Raw genomic sequence first — 26801 nt, forward strand, 5'->3', positions numbered from 1 at the left:
GAAAAGAAAGGAAAGAAAGAAAGAGAAAGAAAGAAAGAAAGAAAGAAAGAAAGAAAGAAAGAAAGAAAGAAAGGAAGGAAGGAAGGAAGGAAGGAAAGAAGGAAGGAAGGAAGGAAGGGAGAAAGAAAGAAAGAAAATGAAAGAAAGGAGGGAGGGAGGGAGGGAGGGAGGAAGGGAAGAAGGAAGGGAGGAAGAAAAAGATCTGTGAGCATTTGCTCGGAGGCCAAAGAGTGACTAGCAGGAACACTGTCTTGTATGCTTGAAAGATGGCAATCAACATTACACAGTGGCAAAAAATGATAAAAGGTGTCACAAAGTATTTGAAGGCAGAAATGCATGAAATAAACTTGTAGGATGAGGAGAAGGAGATACGAAACGATGTTATTAGTGGGTGTCTGTTTGCAACGACCTCTCTTTGATGAGAAAGAGAAGAGCTCAGAGAGAATTTGTCAGTTTGCAAGCAAAATAGCAAGATTTTAGAGAAATGTCAGAAATTCATGGCTTTGCAATGTTGGAAAAGCCAACCAATTTTTAGACTCCAAACAATAAGAAAAGAACATAAAATTTTTAAGGGAAAAAAAAGGATTGATTTAGGGGCATGATATCACTTATATTATTAAAACCCAGAAATTGATAAAAGTCTTTCAGACAAAGACCAATTAAGGATCTAGGAACAACCAAATCCTTTCAATCAGACAAAATGACTCAGGGAAGGAAAACAGGAATACTGACAGTCCCACCAAAGTTAGATAAGCTCTAGGGATAGGCAAACACAATTGTGTAAGGGGGAACCAAGATGGGGATGCAAAAGCACACAAATATACTGCTTCTGGAAATTATGTCCCCCCCAAAAACTGTGGGCTTGTTATTTAGCAATGGACTTTGCTAAGTATTTTTGTGAGGTGTACTGCTAAATGATTCACTGACATGGGCCAGAAAAAGAGAAAAGTTACTATTGAAGACTTAAAATTATCTTTAGACCCCTAGTAGACCAGGGGCAGGAAACAAACTGAAAATGCTCTCCTCCACCCATTCCTTAAAGGCCCCTTCAGATAGGGTCAAGTACAACGTGGAAGAATGAACAATTCCCAGAATGCAGCACCATGAGAAAGCTGATGTATTACAATAAATTGCAACCATATATATTTGGGGAAAAACAGCTTACATTTTAATTTCAAGTCTATAATGTGAGACTCATACTGGTTTTAGCAAGTTTAATGATGTGTTTCAACTTGGTGAAGTCGAAATAAGAATTGGTTTAATTTTTCTGCAATTACTGTCTTAAGAGGGTTCTCAATAGAATTTAAATTTAAGCTTCACAAAGACAGACATTTTTGTTTGTTTTGTTTACAGGTGTGTCCTCAACAGCTAGAGCAATTCCTGCTACAAATATTCTCTGACTAAAGGAATCAATAAATACTCTTTTAAATTTTGTTTTGTTCCCCTCCAATTATATCGTGTACAGATCCCATAAATTTTGAGCCTCTTTCTATTTTTAAATGCAATTTAAAGTTGCAATTCCAAAGTGGATTTAAACTTCATTGTCTCCTGCCCTCAAGGATGACTTGGGCTGGGATTCTGGACTATATGGAATAAAGGAGAGGCATGGCCTGGCTCTGAGATATTTTTTCTCTTTTTTAACTTCAAGGTTTAGTTCCTCTTGTGTATTGGACTGGGGAGAAAGAGGGAAACTTGCTAAACCCTGCAAAAGTCCTAAAGTGTAGTTGTAACATTCTTAAAGTTTCTCTCAACAACCCTGAAGAACAGAGATGCTCTTTGTAGGCTAAGAGTTCAAATGCTTGTCTTCTCCTGGGTAAATGTGTGAGTTTTTCAGTGTCTTCTTCATGCATCTCCTGCCTATCAGTTTTCTGTGACATCCCTGTAGGACATCCTCCGAAGCCTGATGTTCCATCCCCTTTAACTGGCTGCAGGCACTTCTCGCTGTGCACCTGATGAGCAACATGATCAGAGATGGGTATATATTTGTAACTGTGTAAAAGATACTCTACAGTAATATTTTAAAACCATTTCATATATTTTTATGTTCAATGATTAAAATTAGTTTTCCTTAAGAATGAAGTGAAGGGACATAGAAATTTCCAAAACCTCAGGATCTGAGAAGTTTTACTGCATATTAAATAACCCAATGAGAAGTTTTACTGCATATTAAATAAGCCAATGAACAAGCTCTTTATTTCATTGGCAATGCATTATAAAACATTTTTAAACTAGTCTCTGCCTCTCAATTTTGTTGAATTAAGTGTATAAGTGAAAGGAACCCCATCTTTCACAGTCAACCCCAACTCCACTCCACTTGAGCACTTACTGAATTTCTGTGGATTACAGGGTCCCTTGGGAAATTAAGAACAAGTAACACACACACACATGCACACACAGAGTCACAGTGCTCTGATCTATGTGATTGATATGTAAAAATCATTACTTCTGCCCTGGACAAAAAGAAGTGTCTTGAAATTTTGGAAAGATATCTTTCCTAAAATAATCAAGATGCTTTTGTATTCATGAAGTTGTTTTTGAGCTAATGCATAATTTTTACATTAAAAGTAAAGTGCTAATAAATAAACATGACTTATGTGTCTTGTCACTCACATATAGTTTGACACAGGAAGTAGCAAACAGAGTTTGCCTAAATAAAGGGTCTCTGAAACACTAGAAATTAAGAGAAAGGAAAGCAGTGCAGAGGGAAGGGAACTATAACAGAGAAAATGAGAGAAAATGACTATGATTTTTCCCATACTATCTGGAAGGGCTCTCAGTTATAGGTGTTTAGAGTGTGTTGAAGAAATCATTATATAGCTGAGGAATATCAGAAGCCACCAAATGTTTGTTAATATCAAAAGTTAAGATCCTTTGGTTTGGAGCAATTTTAGGGTTATGAAGGTAGAAAGGGATTTATCATGGTTCAATAATAACTGAGAGGCAGAACAACAAAACAATGAAAATCGGTTGTCATGGGAATGGGGCACTAGTCAACTTCAAAGCCTAGACACCCCTGAGTCTCTCTTGCAACACGTAAGATGCAAGGGAAAGAAGTACCTTCAGTGTAAAATGGATACTTATAAAACCCCAAACAACTAGAGGGCATGCCTGTACTCCGTATTACATTCATTCTAAAATCCTTTGTCATCAAATGAGGCAAGAAGAGTAGAAAAAAGTTTTTTTTAATAGTCAAAAACATTTTATTATGGCATTTCCTATCTTCTGAATAGAGTAGTATAATTTTTCTCAGTTAAACTTTATATAACTCCTTCCATATCCAAAGTCTAATGGAGAGAAAGGGAGGGATTAAATGGTAAGAGACTAAGGTTTTGTTTCTGTGGTCTTGAAAGTTGATAACTTAATAGATATAGATTTTTCAGTGTAACTTAATATGCTTTTCTGTTATATATATGCAGACCCCGGGGTGAAAATCCAAATTTATTTCCTGAAACTTTGAGAATAACTGAGTTTAGAAAACAGTCCTAAAAGAAATTGTTTCAGTAAGTCTAAGAAACAGAGTCTTCTCACGAAAGCCTCTCACAGCACTTGTCATTACTGATTACTTCCTCTTTCTTAAAATACATGTTGCATTTGATATAATGGTTAATTTTATGTGACAGTTTGACTGGGCTAACAGCTGCCCAGATAGAAATAAAACACTGTTTTTGAGTGTGTTGTGAAGGTGTTTCTGAAAGAGGTTAGCATTTGAATCAGTAGACTGAGTAAAGAAGACGTGCCCTCAACAGCATGGGCAGCAGCTTTCAATTCATTGAGGGCCCAGCTAGAACATAAAGGTGGAGGAAGAGCAAATTCTCTCTCCCTTCTTGAGCTGGGACATCCATTTTCTCCTGCCGTCAGACATCAGAGTTCCTCTTACAAAACTATATCTGTGCGCTATAGGTTCTGTTTTTCTGGAGAACCCTAGCTAGTACTCTTGGTTTCTTAAATACCACACTCCACTGGTTCCCCTCTTACCTCATTTGTTGCCCCTTTTCAACTTCATTTTCTGCATTGTTCTCTCCTTGCAGGACTTTGAATATTAAATTATTCCAAGAGTTAATTCTTCATCTACATTTTCCCCTTGATTGATTCTGTACAATCCTGTGGCTTTAAATGTAAGTGATATGCTATGACTTACAAAATAAATATATCCAGCTTAGACCACTCCTCTGAGATTCAAACTCCTATAACTAATTGCCTACTCAATGTCTCCACGTGGTTATCTAAATGTTACCTCACTCTTTACATGACAAAAATATTTTTTTCTCCCTCCCAAACCTACTACTTTCTCAGTCTTCCTCCCTTCATCAAATGGCACTATCATTAATCCAGATGCTTTTGTAAAAATCTAGGAAATCACATTTTACTCCTCTTATTCTACCTCATTCTACATCCAGTCCTACTTTAGCCCCCATTATCTTTCACAGGGGTCATCCCCTCAAAACCTCCTGCACTTCCTGTGTACTGGAGGACCTGAACTGATACATTCTCCGTGGTTTATAAGACTGTCAAGCATCTGGCACTAATATACTCAATTATCTTACCTAATTATCTACCACTCTCTCATATTCTTGCCATTTCTTTAAAAAAATTCTTCAAGCTTTTTTCTTTTACTTTTGCAGTTCTCATCAATGGCAAGATCAGAGCTCACCTCAAACTAAAGTTAGCCAGAAACAAATTACTAGTGGCAGTTGTGTCCAATCGGTAAGAACAGGGATATGTTATGTTAAATTACAATTTGTTGTCTAAATTTTGCACTAGCCTTTTACCTATCCCCACAAAAAATGTGGGTATTCTGCATTATAAGACTGCCTTGTATGAATGATTATTTTAAGAAATCAAGAATAATGAAGTCCCTTCCTCATTTCGATTACAAATGGAGATAAAAGACAAGCTACAGAAAATGAAATTGAGAATTGTTCTTGGTCACTATTTGGGAAAATGTGGGTCTCATCCTCAGTTTCTATGACAGACTATAGGGTGGGGAAAGAAAAAACAAACAAACATGAGTCCTTGGCAAAGCTGACATGGCAGGATATGAAATCAAACACTGAAGAAGCTTTTTAGGAGACTATAAAATGTTAAACTTACTATAAATTTCTTACTGCATCACAAAAGCATAAGCCTAATAAATCAAACCATTTTGGAGAGCTCCAGACCTAACTTTTAGAACTGATAATAAAAATGGATTTTGGGCTCTGATTGTAAGTTTTGGCACTCACAAGAAAGGGCGTAGATAAACAATGATGTCAGATATCGTTCAGGATTCTTAGATCTTACACTTTACAGCATTTGAAATAAAGACACTGGTTTCCTGGTGCCTAGTGTCTCATGAGTCTGTATTTTTCTTCAAATAGTTCATTTGATTTAACTGCACTCAGTGAATGTTTTAGCTACTAGAATTATTGATGTCTAGTCTAATGGGAGAACTGTGACTATATTGATGATTCCTAGCCATTCTACGAATGTAAGTCATGTTTTAGTCTAAATGCACTGAACATATTATCTATATCTGTGCTGTCCAATAGAGTAGTCTATATATCTCTTAAAAATATTATTCCATTACGTGGTTAGATAGTCCATCATGCAATAGACCTTATTAATGAGTTGCCAGATAGGGTCGCCTTACTCTAGTCTACAAAATATGAAAAAAACAGGGATGTAAACATAATTATTCCATTATTGAGCATTGTGATGCTCTATCATCTCCTGAAACATTTTGCCAAGAAAAACAAAATTATCTGTAGCATTATTGACCTTTCCTGACCTTTGAATCTATTCACAGGAATATTTAATTATAAATCATGATAAATATCCTACTCGTTCTCAGTTATTAATTCCTATTTAAATATTTATATTGTTTTGTTTTTCTCCATTTTATTATGAACATTTGCAAACATAGAGGAAAACTGAAAACAAAATATATTGCACTGAGCACATGTATATCCAAGCACTTAAATTCTACCATTAGTATTTTTTTTTCAGTCATGAAGTGTTCACTGAATGTTTACCATGTACTAGGTCTCAGGGCTACAGTGGTGAGTAGCAAGAACTCAACATCATGGAGGACATGGTCTAAAAGGCAAATAAACACAAAAAATATAGACACATAATTACAACTTGTGATAAGTTCTAGGAGACAAAAGCACATGGTGTAATGGAAAAAAAAATGCAGGTGATGCTTAGCTTTGAGGTTGGAAAGTTCACTCTTTAAGAATGGGCATGAGTGGTTGGAGAGGAGAAGTGCTGAAGCTGGGGAAGCAATAAAGGCAGAAGGAACAGTGGGCACAAAGGCCTGGAGGCAGTGAAGAGCTTGCAGGTTTGAGAAACTGAAAAAAGGCCCCGAGCAAAGCAGACAAGGGAAAGATGACAGAAGCTGAAGTCACAGAAATAGGAAGGAGTTGATCTTATAGGACCTTGTTGCCTGAGGAAAGAAAACTGAATTCTTTTCTAAGAACCACGGGAAGCCATTGGATGTGTTTTATCTTTTTATTTGCCTTTTTCAATTGGTATTTTCTTCTATATTATTTTTAAAACTCACTTTCCATTTCTAAAATTTTGTTAGTCCATTCGTTTTGTTTTGTTTTTAGAATAGGTCTCCTGGAAACAGGTTCTCTTAGTTTTAACTTATCTGAGAATGTCTTGATTTCCCCTCATTATAGTTGGGTGAGAGTAAAAGTTCTGTTGGGGGTTCACTCAGCTTCTTAAATCTGTAGAATTACAAAATCGGTAGATTTTGCCAAATTGGGGAAAATTTTAGCCATTACTTCTTTCAGGTTCACCTTCTTTCTTCCTCTCTTTCTGGGACTCTGGTAAGATGAATGTTAGATTTTTTTGATATAGACTTACAGGTCCTGAAGCTCTGCTTACTCTTGTCAGTTAATTTTCTGTGTATTGTTCAGACTGGATTATTCCTATTGTTCTGTCTTCAGGTTCACTCATTCTTTCCTCTGCCTTCCCCATTCTCTTGAGTCATCAATTTGTTTTATTTTTTTCTTTCAGTTACTGAATTTTTCAATTCTAAAATTTCCATTTGGTTCTTCTTTACATCTTCTGTTTTTTTCCAAGAATGTCTATATTTTCATTTGCTTCAAGTATATTAATTTTTATGATTACTGCTTTAATACTGGTCATATAATTCTAATATCTATGTAATCTTGGTTTGCTCATGAGGGTTACAGTGAGTCCACAGCTATTCTGTGGTGTTTGGCCAGTATGGGGAAGTTATTACCTAAATGTTTTCTGTCCTGCTAGGCTGTCCTTTCCTGGTTTTTCAACCAGAGAGAGCAAGTTTTTTACTGAGGATTTTCTTGTCTTTAGCCATTGGTGTTTTGGGGTTGCCAGCTTCTCTACCACCAAGTTAGATATGTGAGGCAAAAAGAAAACCTAGGGTGTGCATTACCATGACATTCCTTGGTCCAAAGTTTCCTACACAGTCTGCCTTATTCTCTCCACATTTCAGAGTATTCTTATTTTTTTTTGTTTAATTATCTATGTCCACAGTGTTTAGCTATATTGATGGGAGGAATAGGGATAAGTATATCTACCCCATCTTGTTGAATATACCTACTTTTAATACTATTTTGAAAATCAGAGGTCACACAATTTCCTCACACACATACAAAATAAGACATAAATTTATATATATTTGTATCCCTTCATATAACTTATGTCTTAACAACCAGCAACTGTTTTCTGATTATGTGAATTATGTCCCATTTCCCATATTATATAAAAAGAAAAAGCCCCCTTAAATACTTATTACATAGTTTTGCTTTCACAAACAAATACGTTAATCTTACAAAAAATTGTTTGATGTCAACAATTCTAAAATAATTTATCTATGCTTCCAACATTTAATGGGATCATATTCAATAAAGATATTCAGAAAAAATTATTTTAGGGGCAATTATCAAGGTAATTATTCTTATTATATCACAGATATTACTATGATTTCAATATGTTGATAAAAATTATGATTACTTTTTCCTCTCTATAATGCTCTGACTTTAATACCTGCTTTGAAATTGTCAAGCTTACTTTAACTATGCTACATAGTTTATAACTTTAGGAACTTAATATTTCTATTCTCCATTTCATTAGGTCATTTGTATTCTTATAAGCTATCATACAAATCTTTGTGGAAAAAATAAATGGAGTTTGTCCTAGGTTTTGTTCTTATGAGAAGTAGTTCAAGTAAACATTGGAAAAGGAATAGAAGTGAGACATGGAAGGAAAGAAGATCAACCACAGATATATTAATATGAAAGTTTGTACTTTGGGCAACTGCAGCTAAATCAGTGGACCTCTTGGAAGCCATATAAAACCTGTTCAGAGATGTCTTACCCCACAACAGAGAAACTGAATGTATTTAGTCATTGATTTCTACCTGTTATTTGTTGTGAGCTGAACTTGGGGTATTGACTTCCTTGCATCTCTAATGAAGGGAGTTTCAGATATTACAGATGAAAACTCTCAGCAGGCAAGGGAATAAGAAGCACAAATGTGATATCAGCAGGCCTCTGATTGTGTGTGCCATTTGGGAGTGAAAGTAAAAGTAAAAAAAACCAAAAATCAAAAAACTTTATATTCAAATAAACAGCTAATATAAAAATACACTTATGTGTTGGAGCAGGATCAGAATTACTTTATTAGAAGTCTTCTACTTTTGTTTACAGAAACTCCAACTTAGGACGAAGATGGTTCAATTTTTGTTTCAGGCAGATTACTTTTTATGTCTTAATTTTAACAAAATGAGGTCCACCCCACCATCTATTAGTCCTGTCTCTAAAAATTCTTTCTGCTTGAACAAAACATAGAATTTCAGCATTGAAAGAAACAGCTAAGGTAATCCAATTAACAGCAAACATAATAGTTGCTTTTAGTCTCTGCTTAAACAAATACTTTGAAAACATTATAATTTATTCCACCGATGGGCAATTATAATACTTATAATAATAGTTATATATAATAGTAATAACAATAGTTATAATAATTATATTGCCTACTACCCATCAATCCCCTAAATTTTTCCTATGTTATGCTTATGAAAAAGATAAAAATGAAAGGGCTTATATCACTCAGAAAATTATCTTAAGTTATTTAGTTTTAAACATGTTTATTATTGATATTTTGGGTAAAACACTAATCTCATCCTGTCTCTGGCCCTTTAAGGACATAAAGACAAGTGCCACAATGAAATCTACTGTCTGACTACAACCTCATTCAGCCGTAGTCCTGGACCTTCCCCATTTGTATTTAACATGTTCGCGTTCAAATCCGGTCTCTGGACAACTCTGAACTCGGTCTCTTCTCCAGCAGTTCCTGCCTCATGTTCTCTGAATTTATTCTCCATTGCAAGGAGAATAACCCTGCCATTTGGTTCTTGGCTTTTTCCAAAGTGACTTTTGTTGATTTCATCACTTTAGTTTTCTCCTAGTTCTTTTTACCCCCAACTGCTATTCATAAGTGTCCTCTTGTGAATTTGCTCCCCCAGACTCATGGGCATTTTTCACATGTCTTGGGGTTTAAGAGGATGGGAGAGATGGTTCTTTCCATGTATCCATATGGATTTAAGCAACATGAAGATACAAATCTATACTCAAGGATTTAAATGCTCAATCTCACTTTCTCTAGAAAAGACAGAAAAAAAGTCTTTTATATTCCTGTATATATTCATATCAACAAGAGTTATAACACTGGATAAATATTTTTCTTTTCATTTATACATTCAGAGTTTAGGGTACATGTCCAATTAGTTAAGGACATGAAATTACACCTTCAATTTCTGTTTTTCAATAATTTTGCCTCTTCATAGCTGTGACTAGTGTTGAAGTAAAGAAATGTTTAAAATTCATTTATCAATATGCATGTATAAAACATGCACACCTACACACCTGCACAGCTGCACACCTTTTAAAAGTGCCCCTTCACAACAATAAAATTGGTCTATGCACTTTATCTGTTCAAACAAAATAGAGTTTAATACACTCTGGCACTGCTGTTTAGGTTACTGCCTACATATTTTGCCCTTTATTCTCTTTTGCTCTTTTACCCAGAGGAGTCTATCAAGAGACCATGTACAGAAACATCAAGTAAAATATATCATAAGAAAGAACTCTGAGAACCTAGTGACCTGAAAAAATGTTACTTATGAAACTAATGACCTAAGAATGCCTTTAAATCGGAGAGCATCTAGTACAGCAAAAAGACCTTCAAAATGGCCTTGTAAGCACTGATCCAGATAGAAGATTAAATAGCACAATACATTAAAAAGCATAAGGTGAAATAGGAAAAGTTGGAATTTTTCACTGCACACAAGTATTTCACGCTGCAGCTGAGAAAGCATCTTTCTCCCTTCCTTCTTTCCTTGTCTTCTTCCTTCCTTCCTTCCTTGCTTCCTTCCTTTCTTTCACTCTCTTTCTTTCTTTCTTACAGCCTCTTATAGTTTCTCCTTGTTTTGGTGTTAGGTTAGTTTATACTTTTCCTATATTCAAAGAAACTATGATAAGATATTTATACAGCAAGTCAAATATTGATTCATGGATATAAAATATACCATCACACTATGCTTACTAGGATTTTCAGGGGCTTATGAGTGCAACTATTCTGAGGAATAAAAGCCAATTATCTTTGGATGCTTGTATGCATATAGTTCTCTACTAATTTTTGTTTTTAAATCATAAGAATTTCTAGTAGTAGACTTCAAAAGTAATTATTAGTAGACATTAGTTCTTAATATGTCTGATTATAGGGATACATTAAATTTGATGTTGGCCATAGTGAATAAAACTATTGATTTTCCATTCTCTAATCAATAAAATATTAATAGACTTTAAAGCCAAGTGACAAAACCAAAAGGAGACATCCACAACACTTAGCTAAAGATTAAATCAATAGATGAAGTTCTTATTAATGTGCAGAATGACAGTTTTGTTTTATTTGACAGGAGAAAGCACAGTTGTTATGTCCTTTTTCATTTAGAAAGGAGGGGCAGAGGTCAACTATGCATAATGAATTTGAATCTACAAATTCTTTAGATCAAAAAAACCCTTGAAGCTCAGAAATTCATTTTTAAACAAATGTATTATCCCTAGTGTACAGTTCAATAGCTTTATTAGAGATTATGGATGAACAGTTACAATTCTGAAAGAGACCACAGGCTTACTTATACACAACTCTCAATAATCGCACAGTTTTTCACTGTACAGTATTTCACAGTATTTCAAAGTACACTTTCTGTTTATATAATCAGCTGATTATTTTTCTTTCTACTTCCTAACAAAATTAAATAAATATAAAATGTTATTTATTATGCAATATTTTGTGCTTCTCAAAAAAGCTTCATAAAGATCTACATCAAGTCTCAAAATTTAACCTAATTATAAATCAATTTGTTTCAGATTTGCTTTCTAATTCAGGATTGCTAGAGAAAGTAAGCAATATATATTGATTCCATTTCTAATTTTGATTGTCACTTACTAGATCTAAAGCATTTGTTTTGGGGGTTTGACAATGCTCTTCTTCCAACACATTTTTGTACATTTTTATTCATTTTCATAATTTGGTGACTTTTAATAGGAAGCCAGTTTATATTCATTGGAAAATAAATTGGTTGACACAGAAAAAATTTCACCCATAATTCCATATCCCTGAGTAAAAGGTTTCTGATATTTTTGCATAAATACACATGCCATAATTACTACACATTCTACTTTTGGGCTTGCCTTCGAAGCTTGTTTTCTTCAGTCACAAAATAGCGTTCTACAACTTGACTTTGAATAACTGTATACAATGTCAGTTACCTATGCAATTTCATTCTTGAGAACTGAGATTGTTTCTTATTTTGTATTATTGCAAATCATATTGTGATGAATATCCTTATAAATTGCTTAATTGTTTATATTCTTTTTATAATTATAAATACTTACATGAGGATTTTCTTTTTAAATGATATGTGTCATTTTTACATTTTTTCATTCCCACTTCCTCTGGATTTCCAGATGCTTGTACCATGTTATACTGCTACCAGCACTGTCACATTGCATCTCCTTACCTTTCCCCTTACTCACACTGGCAGATATATGGATAAATAGCTACATAAATAAATCTTTCAAATTTAATAGGTAGGACATAGTATTTTAATAGCATTTAATTTTGTATTTTACTACAAAAGAGTTTAAACATTTATGTTTACTATTAGACACTGATATTTTTTCTTGTGTAAATGTTTATTTATATTCTTTATTAAACTATTTTTTCAGGACATTCTCATTGCTTTTGTCAAATTTATGTCAATTTGCATTTTATCAATTCTAATAATACAATGTATCCATCATCTGTAATATACCAATTTTTCTACTTTGTCCTTAAACATTTATTTTCTTAATTTTAAGAAGATTTAGAAATTTTTTATTTTATGCCTTATGATTTTCTTCCTGTTCTTTTAGTGTACTTCAGGTACATATTCTTAGTTATGTTTTTAAAGGATTATATTTTGACTCTATGGCAAGAGACCAAAGAAGGGTCAAAGAAAAAATAACCAATTTTACCAATCAGATTTTACTCAGTTCCAAAGGTTAATGTAGGTTTTCATAAGGTCTGCTTTAAACTGTAACCAGAGATGATAATTGAGAATGAACTGTGGTATCTTTTCAGAGTAAGAGAGGAGCGCTAAAAGAGCATGAAAAATCTCAGAGACAAGTCATTTCTGTGACAATAACTAGCTGAAGACAGCAGTTAGCAATAAATTAAAGGAAATTCAATTCATTTCTATATTTCAATGTTTTGGAAGCCCATGAGGTAGTTATTGCTAAGAAATACCATTGATGAAGAATCATGAATTTCTGCAACTAATGTTAGAAGACATGAATCAAGGAATTGACCCTTACAGTGGAACAATGTGACTTCTAAATTGTCTGGATCAAAACAAGATGATTAGTTAATGTAGAATAAGGAATTGGATAAATTCTGAAACAGGACAGATACATTTCCCTTAAGAAATTCTGGCTAAGAATTCTCCCAATCACTTGTTCATTAGGAATTGAGAGATAAAACTACAACCAAATTAGTGATGCTTAATAGTGTGCTTTAAGTTCAAACACAGAAGACTTCCTAGGTATGAAGGGGCTGCTACCTCATAAAAATGACAAAAAGAAAAAGGGATATCTATCTAGAACTTTGGGAGGACTCCAAAGAGTAATTGCATGCAAAATTCTCTCTCTACAGAAGGAACAGAACTAGTAAAAATTTTAAGGATTACTACAATAAGGGTAAAAATTAATAAATATTATGTGCTTAACATACATGCAGCTCTACATTCAGCACGTTACAGAGTTCCTTAATTATTCCTCTTAATAGCCCTATGAGGTAACTCTACTTTTATATGTATTTTATAGATGAGAAAACTGAAGCTAGGAAAGACAAAATGAATGAAGGGAGAAAGAATGACTGAATAAGTAAATAGAATCAGGTCTTTTTGTCCTGAGAACCAGTGCTCTCAACTTTGCTGGTTCTTTCAAAATGTTTACAAATAAGTTGCTAAAATTTAAAAACATTTTTCTTAGTGACTCTCTCTCTAAGGATTTCCCTGAGACACTTATAATTTTTAAATCTTCTTTTTTTCCATAGATTGTCTTTCATCCTACTTGATCTGTACATATGAATTTGAGTCCGTATGCCTCAGGTGAAAAATTGGGCTGTTAACATTAATACCTCTGTCACAACCCTGTTGCAAAGATCAATCATAATAATGGCTTTTAAAGTAATTTTATTACTTTTTAAATTACTACTCGAATATCAGTTATTATTACACCAGAGCTTTTACTCTCTGTGATGCTTAGTTTCATGTGTCAACTTGGCTGGGACATAGTCTGAAGTTGCTCAATTAAATATGAATCTCGGTGTTATCGTGAAGGTATTTTGTGCATATGGTTAACCTCTACAATCAGTTGATTTAAGTGAAGGAGACTTTTCCTTGATAATGGGGATGGGCTTCATCCAATCAACTGAAAGTCCTTAAGAACAAAACTGGGGTTTTCCAGAGAAATAAGTAATTCTGCCTCAAGGCTACAATATTAGTTCCTGTCCTACAGTTATGCCTCCAAGTCTGCCCTATAGATTTCAAACTTGCCAGTCCTCACAATTGTATAAGCCAATTCTCTGAAATCTATCTATCATCTATCTATCATCTGTCTATCTATCATCATCTATCTCCTACTGGTTCTATTTCTTTGGACAACCCTGACTGATACATTCCCATATCAGTTTGAATGTTCCTTGAGGACAAATGCCCATGCAGTAATTTTCTCCCAATTCATCTCAGAGCCTGTGAATGCACTTTAGGCTCTCAATAAGTGTATGCTAAATAAGTGAAATGTCATGACATTAATCCCAGAGAAGGAACATAAAGCTCCACAAGAGCTTAAGGAAGAAGTGGGGATATTAAGAAAAAAAAAGTATCAAGAAAATTATATTTTATTCCATCCACTCTATAGAAACCATGTCCAATGAGATGTCAGTTTTACTCAGTCTCCAAAAAAAAATGTTCCTTTACTTGTATTTGTCTTGTTATTCTAATTTTTGTGGTCAATTTTTTAAAAAATTTTTACTGGAGATGGTTGATTTACAATGTTGTGTTAGTTTCAGGTTACAGTAAAGTGAATCCACTATACATATACATATATCCACTCTTTTTAAAATTGTTTTCCCATATAGGCCATTACAGAGTACTGAGTAGAGTTCCCTGTGCTATACAGTAGGTCCTTATTACCTATCTATTTTATATATAGTAGTGTATATATGTCAATCCCAATCTCTCACTTGGTCAAATTTTTAATATACTTATTTTTCAAATGATCTAGATTTTGAAATAATACGTGCTTAGGTTCTCCCTACTACTTGTACCTACCAAGCAAAGAATGTAACGTAAGCATATTTAAAAAAAATAATCCCTGTATGTGTTCTCCAAATATTGGTAATAAATGAAAGGTATTTTTATAATGCCAAAATTCATAAAACATACATAAAAGATAAGGTATATATGTACATATGTGTGCTTTTGTGTGTATACACATAACTTTATAATTATATCTATATATATATATTTAAATGAATAATGTTGCCTTTTATATCTATCAACATCCAGGGCTAATTTAAATGGAAATGACACACAGCAGCATTCTAAAATCCACTTGTTTCTTATAAATATATTTTTGTAACTTTTCCTGCCTGACATTTGTTCTTTAAGTCAAAAGTACTTATGAGAAAGCAATTTTTTTAAATCCATCTTCTCTGAAATTGCGTAGGAGGAAGCGAATTGCTACCACTCAATCCTTAACATTAATTCAACGGACACATATTTTGATTTCAGAAGAATTATGGAAACATTCTTTCAGAAGAGAACAATGAAAGATAACATTCTGTGTTTAGCACATTTCCCTTTTCCAAGTGGCAATGGAGCATTGTAACGGCAAAGTAAATTGCTTCCTACGTCTATCTGCTTTATAAAACTGTGACACTGACTGAGCTGAATCACTGAGAACACATCTGTACACAGCTGAATGCAAAGTTTTATGTGATGGTACAACTAGGCAGAATGATTTTGTCCTTGGCTCTTCTGATGACTAATAACGCTTAGGCCATTAATTTGCACACAGTAGGGTAACATTCAGGGTACTGTCAGGAAACTCAGTTTTTAACTTAACAGATTTTTATGAAGGGTCTCTTTACACAGGTGTGACCTGGATTAAGGGACACAGCAAGGTATGGCTGTACACCAGAGACATAGTGAGAGGCCTCCTGGGTGAAGGGTAGAATCATGTTATTTTTTTTTTTTTTTTTTAAATCAAGGATTTTATTTATTTTTTTTTTAAATTATTATTTATTTATTTATTTATTTATGGCTGTGTTGGGTCTTCGCCTCTGTGCGAGGGCCTCCTCCAGCTGCGGCGAGCGGGGGCCACTCTTCACCGCGGTGCGCGGGCCCCTCACTATCGCCGCCTCTCCCGCTGCGGAGCACAGGCTCCAGACGCGCAGGCTCAGCAGCTATGGCTCACGGGCCCAGCCGCTCCGCGGCATGTGGGATCCTCCCGGACCAGGGCCCGAACCCGTGTCCCCCGCATTGGCAGGCAGACTCCCAACCACTGCGCCACCAGGGAAGCCCTAGAATCATGTTATTGAAGCCTCAAAGAGGGGTGAAGCCATAGAAGCAGAGCTGCCTAATAAGAATTTCAACCATAGAATGCTGCCTTTGTCCAAATTGAGGCGAGCAAGACAGAGATTGTTAAGAGTGATAAATACCTTCACTTTCCTCTCTTCCAGCTCTCTGATATCCTGTGATACTATTGACCACATCCAATCAGAGGCTAGAAATCAAGAGAGCCTGGGTAATGCCATGTGTAGAAATAAGCCTCCTTGAACATAGAACAGGGCAGGGAAGGGTGAAGAATAGAGTTTTAAGGAGAGTAGGAAACCCACATATAGTAGACATATCATGTATATATACAAGCTGACTGGTAGGTACTTTACTAAGTCTAAGCTGTTTAACGGCATGGTGCCAGGCACAAAGGTCATATTTCTGAGTTATCTGGATGCAAACATTTTATATTTGAAAATATAAGTAAATGAACTGATGAATATAGAATGATGATGATGCTTATAACAATATCAGTGCTTTTCAGTATTGAATGACCATTAATTCCTACTAGCACACATTTTCTTTAATCTTCACAGCTAGTCTTCAAGATAGATGTTATTAGATTTATTTTATATATGACATAACTGTGTTTCAGAATGGTTAACTAAGTTGCCCGAGTTCACCCAGGTAGTAAGTAGTGAAACCAGTATTCTTCACTGGGTTTTAAGAGTTTCAAAATCAACATTCTTCATGTAATTGTATAGTGGCTTCCAGGTATGAAAGTAATTTACAAAAAAAGAAAGAAACAACATTAGATTGAGGACCCGGAGTAGTGTCCAAAATTTCATGACAGTGATTTCAGTGGCTGTTAATTATTTTTAATTGAGCTCTTCTTTTACAACTTGAATGAAAGCCATAGAAAACTGCAACAGCTCATCCCTGGAAAATGTTCATAATAAACCATCTCTACTTATGTTCTCAGAAGAAAAATGAGGATAGGCTCTAGATGTCAAAGCCAAACTACATTTAAAGGACCTCCACTGTTTTCTCAGTACATAATTCAATATTCATACCAACAGTCAAGATTAATTCCTCAGGAAATATGAAGGAGCAGAGAGAAGATAATCAAGATATAAGTGCATAGCCTTCATTTTATTTTTATTTTTGTTCTCTCAGTTTTAGAAACTCCTGCTTCCATAAGCAAATACAAATCACCAATAAAATATCTCTCTTTATATGAAGAAATGTTAACTTGAAGAAGAATAATATAATTTTTTGAAAAATTATCAGAAGTTTCGGGATTCTGTTTTTCTAAAGCCTCACAAAGAATTCTGATAAACTCTTCAGGCAGGGATGGATATTCAACTTGGGAAGGAGATTTTGTAACCTGTGTTTACACTCCAGACTTGTGTATTCAACTGCATGTTTGACATCTATAATAAGCATCCAAAAATTAACATGTCAAAAAAAAAATTTGATTTTCTCATCCCTTACTCCAAACTTGTTTCTCCCCCAGTACTCCTCATTTTTGTAAATGGCGGCAATGATTCATCCAGTTGAGCAAAGCCCAAACCCCAGGAGTTATCACTGGCCCCTGTTCTCTTCCTTGCCTTTCCTAGTTGAATTCCTCGTCAGGTTCTATTGTCTCCAAATTGAATATATACAGGATATAGAATCTAAGATTCTATTCTCACCATTTATATGCTACTCGAAGCCATTAATATTTTTTGCCTAAATTAATGCAATAATCCCTGTTTCTCTTTTGTTTCCTTGTTACCCATTCTCCAAAAAGCAGTCACAGTGACCTTTTAAAAACAGAACTCAGATCATGCCAATGCCCTGCTATAAACTCTCTAATGTTTTCCCATCACTCTTCACCTGGAGGCCTTTGAACACCCCTCCTTCTCATTTCCTACCCCTTTGCCTCTCACTTATTACTCTTCAGACACACTGTCCTTTGGTTCCTGGAATTGGCCAGGTGCTTACCCAAGTCTTCCCTCTGCTTAAAGGGGTCTTTCTCCAAATCTCTGACCATCAATTTTCTTCTTATTATAATAGTCTCAATAGAAATATCCTCAGATAAAAATAAATTAGAAGTTACACAATAACCCCAAAAGAGATAGCGCTATGCAACAGTAGTAAGTCAAATCTGTTCAATAATAGAAAAAAAATGTTTTCTATCAACAAGGATTGTTCTCATAATTACAAGCAATGGGTAGCAGCTATTATGGAAAGTGATGCCAGAGGTATGTAATTCCTTAGGCTGGTATAGGAAAATAAGAATGGTATAATACTTGATTTTCAGATTAAGTAGGATCTTATAGGCCCTGTGACTTAATTATTTATTCATATTATTTTGTAAGGCTTCTTAATTACAGTCAACAACTTGAGTAAATGAGCTTTATTAACGTATGAGTGCACTGCTTCTATAGTCATTTTATGTTATTTTTAAGCTGTAACTTCTGACTTTTCAAATGAAATAACTGATAGTCTTTGATTATCACTATGTGAAGTTTTAGCACTTAACAACAGCTTAAAATCTCAATTAATTTTGCCAGCAGGGTTTTGTTAATACTTGGGCAATTAGAAAACTGAAGAAAAGAGATAACATACGATTACAGATTGTAAAGGTTTAGTAAGACTACAGAATAATTTTTCTAACACCTTTCACCACTGACTATATTTTGAATTCCTTCCACAGTAACCAAAAGAATTAACCTTCAAAACTATTCTCTATTGACTATAGGAAAAGACAACCCCAAATGAAAAACCATTTGCTTCTGGTTACTTTCATACTTTGGTCAAAATTTTATCAGTTACATAACTTCAAAGCTATCTTTCAGATATTTTTCCATTACAGGTTATGCAAGAGATTGAATATAATTCCCTGTGCTATACAGTAGGTCCTTGTTGTTTATCTATGTTATATAAAGCAGTGTGTATCTGTTAATCCCAAACTCCTAATTGATTCCTCCCCATCCTTTCCCCTTTAGTAACCATAAGTTTGTCTTCTATGTCTGTAAGTCTGTTTTTGTTTTGTAAATAAGTTCATTTGTATTATTCTTTAGATTCCACATATAAGTTCATATATGTCTTTCTCTGTCTGATTTACTTCACTTAGTATGATAATTCCTAGGTCCATTCATGTTGCTGCAAATGGTAATATTTCATGCTTTATTATGGCTGAGTAAAATTCTATTTTATATATATATATATATACACACACATACATATATATGCTGCAATGAACATTGGGGTGCATATACCTTTTTGAATTAGAGTTTTTGTCTTTTCTGGGTATATGCTCAGGAGTGGGACTGCTGGATCATAGGGTAACTCTATTTTTGGTTTTTTAAGGAAACTTCATACTGTTCTCCATAGTGGCTGCACCAATTTACATTCCCACCAACGGTGTAGGAGGGTTCCCTTTTCTCCACATCCTCTCCAGCATTTATTATTTGTAGATTTTTTGATGATGGCCATTCTGACCAGTGTGAGGTGATACCTAATTATAGTTTTGACCTGCATTTCTCTAATAATTAGCAATGTTGAGCATCTTTTCATATGCCTGCTGGCCATTTGTATGTCTTCTTTGGAGAAATGTCTGTTTAGGTCTTCTGCCCGTTTTTTTGAAGGGGTTGTTCATTTTTTTGATATTGAGCTGTATAAGCTGTTTGTATATTTTAGAAATTAAGCCCTTGTCAGTCACATCATTCGCAAATATTTTCTCCTAGTCCATAGGTTGTCTTTTCCTTTTGTTTATGGTTTCCTTTGCTGTACAAAAGCTTATAAGTTTGATTAGGTCCCATTTGTTTATTTTTGCTTTTATTTTTATTGCCTTGGGAGACTGATCTAAGAAAGTATTGCTATGATTTATGTCAGAGAATGTTTTGCCCATGTTCTCTTCTAGGAGTTTTATGGCGTCATGTCTTATATTTAAGTCTTTAAGCCATTTTGAGTTTATTTTTGTGTATGGTGTGAGGGAATGTTCTAACTTCATTGATTTACAGGGGGCTGTCAGCTTTCCAAACACCAGTTGCTGAAGAGACTGTTTTTTCTCGATTTTACATTCTTGACTCTTTTGTTGAAGATTAATTGATCATAAGTATGTGGGTTTATTTCTGCATTCTTTATTCTGTTCCATTGATCCATATATCTGTTTTTGTGCCAATACCACACTGTTTTGATTACTGCAGCTTTATATTATTGTCTGAAGTCTGGGAGGATTATCCCTCCAGCTTTGTTCTTTTTCCCCAGGATTGCTTTGGCAATACTGGGTCTTTTGGGGTTCCATATAAATTTTGACGTTATTTGTTCTAATTCTGTGAAAGGACTACTCTCTTTATTACTGTGGTTTTGGATTAGAAAATAGACATATGAACCCTGCAGTGTTTTTTCTGCCTTTAGTCAATAGGATCTACAAAATATTAGGGACTGTGCTACTTGTGTGGTCAGCAGTGGTGAAAGAAAGAAATGTGATTCCTGCCCTGATTCCTGGCTTTCTAATGAGGGATACAGATTCTATAAATTATAGACAATTACATTAAAACAGTGATAAGCTCTATGAGGGGATCTAACAAAGTAGTGATGCAGAATAGAGTAAGGAAATCTACATAGAGTTGATAGAGGAGTTTCTCAGAGCAAGAATTCTAAGAAGCCAGTTATGAAAAGAGTGGAGAAAATGTGATCCAGGCAGACAAGGTACAGGTGTCTGAGGCAAGAAAGACCTTCTTGCCTTTAAGGAACTAAAATGAAGCATGACTAAAGAACAGAGGGTGAGCAAATGAGAGGAAAGAGATGAGGCTTAACAAGCAGGTAGTAAACAGATTCTCTTTATCCCAGCTGATATTCTCTACAGTAAGGGCTTTCCAATTTAATCTAGTGTTTTTCTCTCTTTTCCCTTCCTTCTCTATATTATTTTAAAATCATCAGCATTTAGTCCACTAATGGCTATGATTATCTATCTATCTATCTATCTATCTATCTATCTATCTATCTATCTATCTATCTATCATCTATCTATCCATCCATCCATCTCTACCCTCTATCACCAACCCTAGGTTAGTTTTTCTATGATAATAGGTATATTTTGTGTTTCAAACAATATACATAGACAAAAGTTCAGTTTCCTTATGATTATTTTTATTTTATCTAAAATCCAAACTATTTATCATATAAAGCAATGGAAAAATGATCTTGGCACTATCTCGTCTAGATTCCTGCCAAAAACCTCAGAGACTCCAAAGTTGCTTCTTGACTCCCTGTCATGTCATTTACTCCTTTCTGTTTCTCTCTGTTTCTGTGTCTCTTTTTCCCTCTCTCTGGAATGTTTGGAGCATTTGATAAGCCTTAGTTTTCTCTGAGAATATTCCAAGCTCATGCTTTAGGGAAACCAAAATGCATCCTAACAGGATATGTCAGATCTCTAAGTCTGCATACAACTACCATCATAATCATAAACAGGGAGGCATCAACCACTAAAAAGAGTACCTTGTTTCCAAAACCACATACATTTCTTATTCTTCAATACTTTCTGTCTATAAGTTATGGGTTTATAGAGTATTAGATATTATTATTACTTGTTACATAGCTTTCAATATAACAGAACTTCCTATTTTTTCTCCCATGCTTATCCAGTCTCTACATTTTCTGTTTGTGAATTATGAATCTGTTTCTGAATATTTGTGAAACTTATCTGCCTGTTCAAAATTTTATACATCATACTTTCCCTTTGACATTATATCCCCTAAGCACGTAGATGGACATTACCCAAGACTTTTTACTTTCTCCTATGTAAGTGGCAACTTGCTCTAATTTACCAAACATTTACATGGCTCTGGCAAATGAATAGATTTAACACACTTCATTTTTGCTATTAAAACAGCTCCCCAGGTTCCATACCTCTTAGTTAAGTTTGAAGTGTCACATAAAAGTAGAGCTCTATGTGACTTTTCATAATGCTTTCATCTTACTCCCTTAGCAAATTGCCACCAAACTGATGAAATCCCTAATTACTGTTGGGTACTGATAATGTCAAACCCTGAGAATTTGTTTTTAGCCATTTAATCGTCTCACAACCTCCTTTTTTTATTATACCAGCAGAGTAGGACTTCTTCCTTTGTCCACTGTCAAAAAATTACCTCTAAATAGCAGTAGGACTTTTTCTTTTTCCAACCTCCATCAGGTTACAATGCATCCCCCAAATAAAGAATGGACATCTAAGCTTTGGTGATTTTATTTAAAGAAATGCACTTAGAACAGAAAATCTAGACAGTCTTAAATAACTCTCTTTTATTGATGTTTTAACCTGAATTATCAATGACCCCTGATTTGTTTTAATTCACAGATAAAAGACCATAAATAAGGGCATACCTAAATTACACGGATCCTGAATTTTATCTCTATCAGGTATCCTAAAAGAAATTCACATATATTGATTTGACTTTAATATTCAGGTCATAAATCATCATATTTATCATAGCATTTGCAATTTTGTAATGTCTTATATTCCATGGACATGTAAAACTTGTAGCAAAATGTTGACTCTCACATTTAACTAGTCATCTCTTAAGTGTATGTTCTTCATGACAGCAAAACCTTAGGATAGTCATTAACAACATGCATCACTAAAAGATATATTCAAAGCTTGCCCAACTGATACTGAAGCAGTTTTCTCAGTATTTATAAATACATATATGTAAACCCACATAGTCAATGTGTAAAAAGACGTTTATGTATATAAGTCTTCTTATAAGTACTAGAATGAATGTGTATAAATTACACTTCTTAGTTTATTTAAATAGCCAAATAACCAAAGTTTCCTAGGTTGAAGAGAAGTATATTCAATTTTAAATGAAAGCACATTTTGAATCTGTCTTCATGAGTTGTACATACAAATCTAAGCTCTTCACTGTCACTTATAAACCTGTGCCTCAGTGTCTGTTTCAGCCTGAGGCAGAGCCAGGACATTGTTACAGAGAGAAGCTTTGAGAAGTGGTAGACCTGGCTTTATTTGTTCCAAATAACTCGAGGGGAAAAAAATGCTGGCTTAGAAAACAAAACTTCCTGTTCTGCTCCCAGTCTCCTTTGGACATAAATTTAACTATGATTTAACCATGCATAGATTAAAAATTGGACTTTTTTTAAAAAACTAAAACCTTGTTCTCATGCTTGGCTTCTCAGAGTTTTTAAAGCCAGTTCAGCCTTACTCATGGTCTCTTTAGATGATACCTCTGATTAGCTGGAAATTGAAATTAAGTTGTCAAATCTGGTTAATTCTATGCGATCTTGGGTAATGATGAATCTATTCTCTTTTATTGTGTGTCTTGCACAGTAAAACACAGAGTTTGCATCTGCTTTTGAGTGAAATTAGAACAATGAACACCCAGATGCTGATAGTGTTCAAGCTGAGTTGCATGATCAGTTGTCAAGAAGATTGAGAAGAAATTCTTGAACTATTTGGGAGAATTGGACTGTAAGTGATCACAGGGGTTCCTTCTAATTTCTAGATTCTACAATTACACAGAACTACTTATAAGCAAATTAAGACCAAAATACACCAAATTAGGGTTATTTCAACAGGTTATCAGCTTTTGGGATTATACTGCCGAACACCGACTCAGAAAAGCATCTAAGGAAAAGGCAGAGTGTATCTACTGGATAATTGGACATCAAGCTGACAAACACGTTTATAACTAATCAATTGGCAATCTCCCTTGGACCTACAATTACGATGGAAAGTTTTCTCAATGTTATCTATTATTTTCAATATGCTTTATTGCAATAAAATCTCAAACTTCTTTGATTCTTAAGTTTGCATTGATTTATTTGGCAGATGCATGTTAATAAATAGAAAATAAAATAGAAAGTGTTCTTATTCCAGAAATGGTGAAGTAGCTTGTGTTGCACTAACATTCCTACAAATTAAGAATTTGAAACTCTGGGGAAAAAATGAACACAAAAAACAAACTAACAACCCACTTTTTGAAGGCACTGGAGAGTGACCAAACTGAGATGGAGGTAGATACTGGAAATGATTTGACCAATGTAAGAAGGGAACTTGTTTATTGGCTTTTCTTCTGAGAGAATTTCACATTTAATGTTGCACAAGACAACTAGAATTCAAATAGAAACCTGCTGTCTTATTTCCTTGAGGAGTAGAATAAGAGCTTAAAAATTGTCAAAGTGGCTGGAAATTGACTGAAAAAATCCTGGAAAAGAAGGTGACACAGATTGGGAACTCTAATATTGGCATGATTCACACTCAAAGTCCTGGTTGAGCCTTGAACTGTGTCTGTTGGTGAGACCTATAAGGACTACCAGAAAGCATCAGCTGCAAGGCTGAAATTGCTGAGGAGAGATGTAAGCTGCTACCTAGTGCAGGAAAGACTGAAATTTGAGTTTGAGACTTGGCAAGTGATAGGATTTTCATTGACTTGGAGTAAAGACAATGTCCAAAATCATTTTTCCTAGGACAGAGAGTAAAACCAAGCATATTGGCACTAGTAAGTAGAGAACCCCAAGAGTCTCCAAATTCAAGGGGGTTGACTATTATTTTATTACCTGTCAGGAAAAAATCAACATACTTCAGGAGAAGATACTATATTTGGATTATCTAAAATATATCATCCATAATTTCATGTACACAATCAAAAGTTAGTTAATGTAAAAGTCAACAGAAAAATATATCTCAAAAACAAGAGATGAGATGATCAGTTAGTAAAAAAAAAAAAAAGACAATTTGACCCATACATTATAAGTAGTAGGAGAGGGGTTTAATGCAATTAAATAAATGTGTCAATAACTTAAAGAAAAAGTCTAGATGAATGAATGGATGGGAAGTCTCAACAAAGAGAGGAAAACTGCTAAAATAAATCAAATAGAAATTTTAGAACTGAAAAATACAATATCTGAAATGGAAAAGTCATTGGATGTAATAACAGTAAATTGGAGATTACAGGAAATAAAATATGTCAGTGATTTTGAAGACTAATCAATAGACCTTATTCACTCAGAATAAAAGAGGGAAAAAACAAAGTTTAAAAAAATGGCAGTTAGAGGCACTTTCTGTGATTGAAGAGAAAGTAACTAACAAATAACACTCTTGCAAATATCAACTGCAAACTCAATTTAAAAAATACATATTTGGGGCTTCCCTGGTGGCACAGTGGTTAAGAATCTGCCTGCCAACGCAGGGGACACGGGTTCGAGCCATGGTCTGGGAAGATCCCACATTCCGCGGAGCAACTAAGCCCGTGAGCCACAACTACTGAGCCTGCGCGTCTGGAGCCTCTGCTCCGCAACAAAAGAGGCCGCGACAGTGAGAGGCCCGCGCACCACGATTAAGAGTTGTCCCCGCTTGCCACAACTAGAGAAAGCCCTCGCACAGAAACGAAGACCCAACACAGCCAAAAATAAATTAATTAATTAATTAAAAAAAATACATATTTGAGGGTGAAAAAACTCAGGAAGTTATTAGAGGGAAGTTAAAACTTGGAGGAAGCAACCAAGTATGCAGTAATATTCCAGATTTATTTCTTTTTTTCTTCTTTACTTTCTTTTTCTTTCCTTCTTTTCTTTCTTTCTGCCTTTATTTTCACTGATAGCAACCATCAACGCAGGGGTTTGGAGTAGCTAAAACTCTTATAGAAAGCACACTCTTTCTGTAAAGAGAAATCAAGACACTTAGAACTTCCAAAGAAGTAGAAGGGAATCAGAAAGGAGAAAGTCAGGGAAGAGTAACCCAAATCAGGTTATACTTTCTGCCCAGGTATCTGAATAACCCCTGAACCAGGCATTAACAAGCAGATTAAAATAATCTGAACTAAGATATGAGCCAATGCCCACTGCAGGCATACAGAGATTTCAGTTTGAGTCTACACCTGTTAATTTTCTACAAAGACAAACATAGGAAAATCAACACTTTTCAAGGGAATATAATAGAACCTATAGTTTCTATAATGTCCAGATATAATCTAAAATTAGTGAATATATATAGAAACAGGAAAATGCATCCCATCTCAAGGGAAAAAACAATCAACATATATCAACCTGTTGAGAAAAACCTGTTGATAGAATTTTCAGGCAAGGACTTTAATCCAGATGTTGTAGCTATTATCAATGAGGTAAAGTACAGTACACTCATAATAAATGAAGAGGGCGGTAATCTCAGGGAAGAAATTACATTATAAAAGAAATATAATAAATCTTTTATAACTATAAATATAAGGTATGTGAAAAAATTGATTTAATAGCAGAATGGAAATTACAAAAAAAAAGTGTCACTAAGCCTGAACATAGAATAAATAGTTTTAAACTGCAGAGCTAAGTGAAGGAAAAATATTTGAATTCTTGGTAATCAATGGGACAATATAAACAGATTTAGCATAGGAGTATCAAAGTCCTAAAGAAGAGGAAATAGAATGAAAAAAATAGTTGGAGGTACAATGTACAAAAATTTCTGAAATTATGTATATATAATACATACATATATATATACACATATATATAAAGCTTAGTATTAAACAGAAACAAGAATTAAAAATAACAAAACCAGATTATCGTCTCATAGTAAAAGTTCTAAAGTGAACAGAAAATCTTAAAATCAGACAGAAAAAATTACACATTAAATATAAGGAAAAAATGATTTTAATAGCCATGGACTTCT

Source organism: Eubalaena glacialis, chromosome 12 (genome assembly GCF_028564815.1).
Source record: "Eubalaena glacialis isolate mEubGla1 chromosome 12, mEubGla1.1.hap2.+ XY, whole genome shotgun sequence".
Taxonomy (NCBI): Eukaryota; Metazoa; Chordata; class Mammalia; order Artiodactyla; family Balaenidae; genus Eubalaena; species Eubalaena glacialis.